This window comes from Piliocolobus tephrosceles, chromosome 6 (genome assembly GCF_002776525.5).
Source record: "Piliocolobus tephrosceles isolate RC106 chromosome 6, ASM277652v3, whole genome shotgun sequence".
Classification (NCBI taxonomy): Eukaryota; Metazoa; Chordata; class Mammalia; order Primates; family Cercopithecidae; genus Piliocolobus; species Piliocolobus tephrosceles.
Genome location: NC_045439.1, coordinates 30,667,090 through 30,673,779, shown reverse-complemented (window position 1 = coordinate 30,673,779; position 6,690 = coordinate 30,667,090). Strand labels below are relative to the sequence as shown.

Below are 6,690 nucleotides of genomic sequence, written 5' to 3'. Positions count from 1 at the left end.
CTTTTTTTTTTTTTTTTTTTTGAGACAGAGTCTCTCTCTGTTGCCCAGGCTGGAGTGCAGTGGCATGATCTCGGCTCACTGCAACCTCTGCCTCCCAGGTTCAAGTGATTCTCCTGCCTCAGCCTCATGAGTAGCTGGGACTACAGGCGCCTGCCACCACTCCTGGCCAATTTTTGTATTTTTAGTAGAGATGTGGTTTCACCATATTGTCCAGGCTGGTCTCAAACTGTGACCTTGTGATCTGCCCACCTTAGCCTCCCAAAGTGCTGGGATTACAGGCGTGGGCCACTGTACCCGGTCAAGTTGTATTGCTTTTTAAAATTTCATTTTCCAGTTATGTATTTCTAGTATATAAAAATATGATTGTATTTTGTTTATGGACCATGATGACTGCAACTTTGCTACATTTATTTATTAGTTCTAGCAGTATTTCTGTAAAGTTTGTAAGGTTTTCTATGTAATCAATCATCTGTCAATGAATAATATCATTTTTTCCTTGCCTTAAACTGGCTAGGTCATCCATTGCTGGTGGTGAATAGAAATGTTTTCTAGTTTACTAAGAGTGTCTGTCAGGAATGGGTGTTGAATTTTGTCAAATGCATTTCTCGTGTTAACAGTATTAATATATGACTTTTTTTCATTCTCTTAATGTGGTGAATTATGTGATTGACTTTTTTTCTAATGTTACCCTTGCATTCCTATGGTAAATGCCACTTGGCCATGATATATTATCCTAGTGTGTTTGATTGGTTGGTTGATTAGATAGATAGATAGATAGATAGATAGATAGATAGATAGATAGATAGATAGATTTTATTAGCTAATATTGTGTTAAAGGTTTTTACGTATCTGTGTTCATCAGGCATATTGGTCTGAAAAGACCAAAAGAAAGTAATATTTTTTGTACTATCTTTGTCAGATTTCTGTGTTAGAGATATGCTAACCTCATAAAATGATTTGGGAAGTTTTTTTTTTCTTTTTCTCTGCTCTTTTTTGAAAGAGTTTGTGAAAGGATGGAATTATTTATTCTTGTTTGATAGAATTCTTTTTTGAGGGTGGTCGGGGGGTCTCACTCTGTCGCCCAGGCTGGAGAGCAGTGGCACAGTCTCTGCTCATTGCAACCTCCACCTCCCAAGTTCAAGCAATTCTCCTGCCTCAGCCTCCTGAGTAGCTGGGATTACAGGCACCAGCCACCACTCCCAGCTATTTTGGCATTTTTAGTGGAGATGAGGTTTCACCATGTTGGCCAGACTGGTCTCGGACTCCTGAACTTAAGCGATCGGTACACCTTGGCCTCCCAAAGTGCTAGGATTACAGGAGTGAGCCACCATGCCTGGCATAGAATTCATTTTGAAATCATCTGGGCTTAGAATTTTCCTTCTTTGTAAGAAAATCTTAAGGTTTTTAAAAAGGTTTGATTACAAATTAAATTTTTAAAACATGTATTGCAGCAGGTCTGTGATTCTCAAAGTGCTGTGAGTGGACCTGGGGGCCATGGAGAGGTTGGGAGGAGGGGGGATCCTCAAGACCCTTTGAGGAATCCAGTAGAGTCAAACATTTTCATAGTGATACTAAAACATTTCTACTTTTTTCACGTGGTGACATTTGCACCAATGGTACAAAAACGGTGGGTTTTGTAAAAACTGCTCATGCCTTAGTTAGCACAGATCCAGGCAGTGGCACCAAACTGTAGTAGTAGTCACTGTATTCTTGACCACCATAGCATTTTCACTTAAAAGAAATGCCAGTGCTACTTAAGAGTGTCCTTGATAAGCAGTAACAATTATTTTCTTAAACTCAACCCTGGAGTGTATATCTTCTTAATATTCTGTCTTACAAAATGAGATGTACACATAAAGCAGTCCGGCTGCGTAGTATGTGATAGTTGTCTCAAGGAAAGACATTGTAATACTGAACTTGAAAGAGCATCTGATAAGAGAAACTAGGGTTATTTGGATTTGGATATTTGGCAGTCATTTCCTCAAAAGTAAACAGTGAGCCTATCACTTCAAAGAATACAACTGATAGTATTTATTGTCAATGATAAAATTACAGCTTTTCAGGAAAAGTTTCACTTTTAGAAAACTTGCATCCACCACTGTGAGTTTGACATCTTCCTAATACTAGAAGATTTAAATATCTGTACATTTCCCGAAGTGCCACTGACTTGAATAGTCTTTCTTGTAAAGAAATAATTTCTCCCCAGAAAGCACCTCCTTCATGGCCTTATAGTTTTATCTCATCAGATGCACCATTGGCATTTTAAGCAGCACACATTTCCTTAATACAAGACTATTCCTTTCATTTCTGGATATTTTAACACCCCGACCTCCACCTATTAAATGTCAGTGACACTTCCACCCCCATCATTGTGACAATTGAAAACACACTCACAGTTGAAAGCACCATCAAAAAGAGCAGAGGCATCCTTGTTCATGGTAGCTTGTGTTTGGCTGGACATGGGTAGAGGAGGCTGGGAAAATGGACTATGGAATCACCGTCTGTACAAGTATCACAGTCCTCTGCATATCTTTGTGGATAGTGCAACTTCCTGTTGAGATTTGGCTTTACATTTTTCAGATTCCCTCCAAGTTCCCTAAAATCGGTATCCATTTAATGGAACAGACATTAAACCAGAAGAAAAATATAGCTCTTCAATGTTTATTGACTGGAGGTTGCAGGTATGCTGCAGGAAGGGCAGTTGTAGAGAAAAACATTTCATCCTGCAGTGCCACAGTACAATATAGAAAGTAAGATAAAGTTCTAAATGGATAGGCTAATAAGATAATGTAGTGTTTAGAAAACCTTGCAATATTGTTGCCTATTCACTACATATGTAAAGGGGAAATGCAGCATAATTCACTTTGAATCAGATGTTAAGCACAGAGCCTTCCCACAGCTAATTCTCTTGGCTCTGTATACTCTAGTGTAGAAGTAAAGTAAATCAGTTAGAAGATATTTACAGGGCCTGTGTACAATATTATGTTTTAGCATTGAGCGAGGAAAAACACTAAATTTTGGAGAGAATGATTGAACCTCAAAATTTTTGATAGGAGTAGAAAACATTATTAGAAAAATAGAATTCGTTAAGGTTCAAGAATGGGATGGAATTTTGGATTGAAATGGAAAGTATGAGATGCCTAGAAAGGAATATTTAGATAGGTAAACTCAGGCACCAGAAATCAAGGAAAGGCCAGGTTATAGTACACCTGGCCTCCGCTGTGTTGATCATTATAGCACTTGCATACTGCAAACCCCAAGGCTTGTACTTTAAGTGTGAGATACCATGGGCTGAGTAACATCCACTGTAACTCAAAGCAGCCAAGTTTCTCGTGGCACTTATTACATTACACAGCTGAGCATTTCTGCCCCCACCCAGTGTTACACTGTAAAAATTCCTGCCTCTTTGCTAAAAGCCTCTACTTGCTTGAGAAACTTCCTTTTGTGATATGTAGACTGGGCTTATGTTACTGATGAGATTAAAAACAGATTTCATTATAAAAGTTTATGATGTTCCAGTCCATTCAATTTGTGTATAGTTGGAGGAACACATCCCTTCTTATCCATAATTCCTTATTTGATCTTCTCTTGCCCACTGTCCTACCCCTTTATACATCCACAGACCCACACCTCATATTCACACACTTGCAAACCTGTCCATGATCATCCCCACATAAAGGGGCCTGGTTACAGACTTTGATTTCTGATACACAAGAAGGCATTAAAGTGAATGTCTCTGGGGGATATTTGTTGTTAAAACAGCTTTTAGCAAATGAACCAATCTAGCCAGTGAGATGAATTCTGATGTAAGCTTCATAGTTATATAAATCCTGTAAAATTTATCACCGAGTCTAGATTGCTTTCTGTGGCTAGAAACTTCTGTAACCAGCAAAGCAGGAACGAAAGCAGAATCACTGTTGATGGGCTTTCTGAACTTTAGTCTAGTTGTTGTAACTAATAGTTTCATTCTGGATTCAAAGCAGCACCTACCCTAATTGGTGTGGAAATCTCAAGGTTAGCTAGCTAAAGCAGTTTCTGCTTTTTCACCTGTTTCTTTCCTTTGTATTCATTTGTTCACTGGATCAGCCCACTCCTGGCCTTGAACCTAGATACGTGGCAGCTCCCCCTTCCGTTCACAGCTCACTGTTCCTTTAGCTGAGCCAGTAGCTAGCTGTTCAGTAGTTTTGGGTGTTTTATCTTCAGTAAGCTTTTCTCTTCCCTCACTAAAGAGAAAAGAGATAATAGATTCCTCAGGCTCCTCCTTTCCTAACGATGTCATCCTGTTTTACTGTCACTCAGCACCCTGCTTTGTGAATAATGTTAACATTTCATTAATGTATTGAAGTATTTATTTATATTTGATCAGTGCTCACCATATTCCTCCATACCTCTAGAAGTCTCTTGGGAAAGATCATGCCCTTTTAACTGTCTGATAACATGCACACAGAGGCACTTCAAGAAGGATCACTGAAGATCAAATGTCACTCTCAGAAAACGTAATAGATAAGCTCTGAGCTTTTTGGCGTGTTCCCCAAGATTAGTAGATGGTATACAGTTGAGCAACTGAACTGAACTGTGGGAGCCAAACTGTGGGAGGAGATGAGTAAGGGATGTGACATATCAGAGGTGAGACTATGGGATAGAAAGCCTTTCATCCACGGGCTTCAGAATACCGTTCACAGACTTACCCTTAAAGAGAGATTTGGAAATCTCTTTAAGAGAGTTGGGAAACCAAAGCAGAGGCCTGAAAAGACCAGGTTGTGAGGGAGGACACAGGCAGCAGAGGAGCATGGACTTCTGAGCTTGGCAAACATTTCACTTTGCTCCCTCCCGCAGTGCTCTGTTGAGTCATCAGGACCCAGGCTATAAATAACCCCACGTGGCTTTTAGGCCAGGACTCAGGAAGGTCTGTGTAGCCTCACCCCAGGGTTGCTACACCTCTGTCATTGAAATGACTTTAATGACAAAGGAAAGAATAACGCTGATTTAAATCACTATGAATACTTCTTTCAATTTAGGCAGCCTTTCTTTTTTCTAAGCCCCCTTAACCAGGGTTTGGAGCAAGGTTGTTTATTATGAAAGTCTTATGTTTCTTCTATGTACAATTTTCTTGTCACTGTACCTAAATAGGAAAAGAAATACAGTGTAATTAAAGACATTCCCAAGAAGAATAACCAAAAGTGTTAAGGAGATGGAAGGACTGACAGATAAGACTGTCCTCAGAAGAAATGAGACCTTTAGAATATCATACTAAAATATATTTAGCATAAAATTTACCATTTTAACCATTTTTAAGTGTACAATTCAGTGGCATTTAGTACATTTATACTGTTTTGCAACTATTAGCCACCATCTGTCTCCAGAACTTTGTCATCATCCCAGACTGAAGCTCTGTACTCACTAAAAAATGACTTCCTATTCCCTAATTCCATAGCCCTCGATAATCACCGTTCTACTTTCTGTCTCTAAAATGTACCTATTCTAGGTACCTCACATAAGTGGCATCATATAATATTTGTTCTTTTGTGACTGGCTCATTTCACTTAGCATAGTATCTTTTCTGTTCATGTGCTGCAGCATATGGCAGAATTTCCTTTCTCTTTAAACCTGAGTAATATTGTATGTAGATTCATCTGTTGATGGATATTTGGGTAGTTTTCACCTTTCGGCTATTTTGCACAATGCTGCTATGAACATTGGTGTATGGTTGTTAGTTTTGATTTCAATTCTTTTCTGTATATATCTACAAGAAAAATTGCTGGATCATCTGGTTATTTTGGGTTTCACTTTTTGAGGAATCCCTAAAGTTTTCCACAGTAGCTGTACCATTTTACTTTCCCACCAGCATTGCACAAGGGTTCCAGTTTTTCCACATCCTCAGCAGCCCTTGTTATCTTCAGGTGTTTTGTTTTAATGATAGCCAGCCAAATGAGAATGAAGTGGTATGTATGGGGTCTTTTCTACTGGGAAAAATGATCTGAGAGGGGAAATGTAGGAGGCTATAGTTGTAAAGACTTCTGCTAGGAACTACACAGACATGGTCACCAGAATCTAGAATTTGGGGCTGGGTGCAGTGGCTCACGCCTGCAGTCCAAGCACTTTGGGAGGCTGAGGTGGGCAGATCGCTTGAGCCCAGGAGTTCGAGACCAGTCAAGGCAATGTAGTGAAACCCCCCCATCTCTACAAAAAAATACAAAAATTAGCCAGGCATGGTGGCATGCACCTAGAATCCCAGCTTCTCAGGAGGCTGAGGATCACCTGAGCATGGGGAGGTTGAGGCTGCAGTGAGCTGTGATTTCACCACTGCACTCCATCCTGGGCTACAGATTGAGACTCTGTCTCTAAATAAATAAGTAATTTGGGCAAGGAAGATAGTCAAAGTATTTAACAAATACTATAATATAGCATAGGTACTGATTATTGTGACCTTTGCCTTCCTCAGGTGTACAAATTATCAGCCTCAGTGGGGACCATATGAGGTAAATTTGGAATAATGAAAAAAAAGTGTCTTCCACACCATTTATATTACCCAGTGATAGGGACATAAGCTCAAATATAAACAGCTTCTAAAATATATTTAGATATTTAACTGATGCGTGATTGAGAAAAAGCAAGAATTCTCTGTGATGAACCCTTTTCCTTTTGAAGTTGATGTTAGAGAAGATGATCGTGATCATGCGTCTGTTCCTG

General features: G+C 39.4%; 1 protein-coding gene across 11 annotated transcripts in view; it reads left to right on the top strand.

Annotated features, from left to right (window-relative positions):
• The window catches only part of TTLL5 (tubulin tyrosine ligase like 5), a 301,096-nt gene that overhangs the window by 195,522 nt on the left and 98,884 nt on the right, over positions 1-6,690 (top strand). The gene's annotated exons all lie outside the window — the stretch shown is intronic.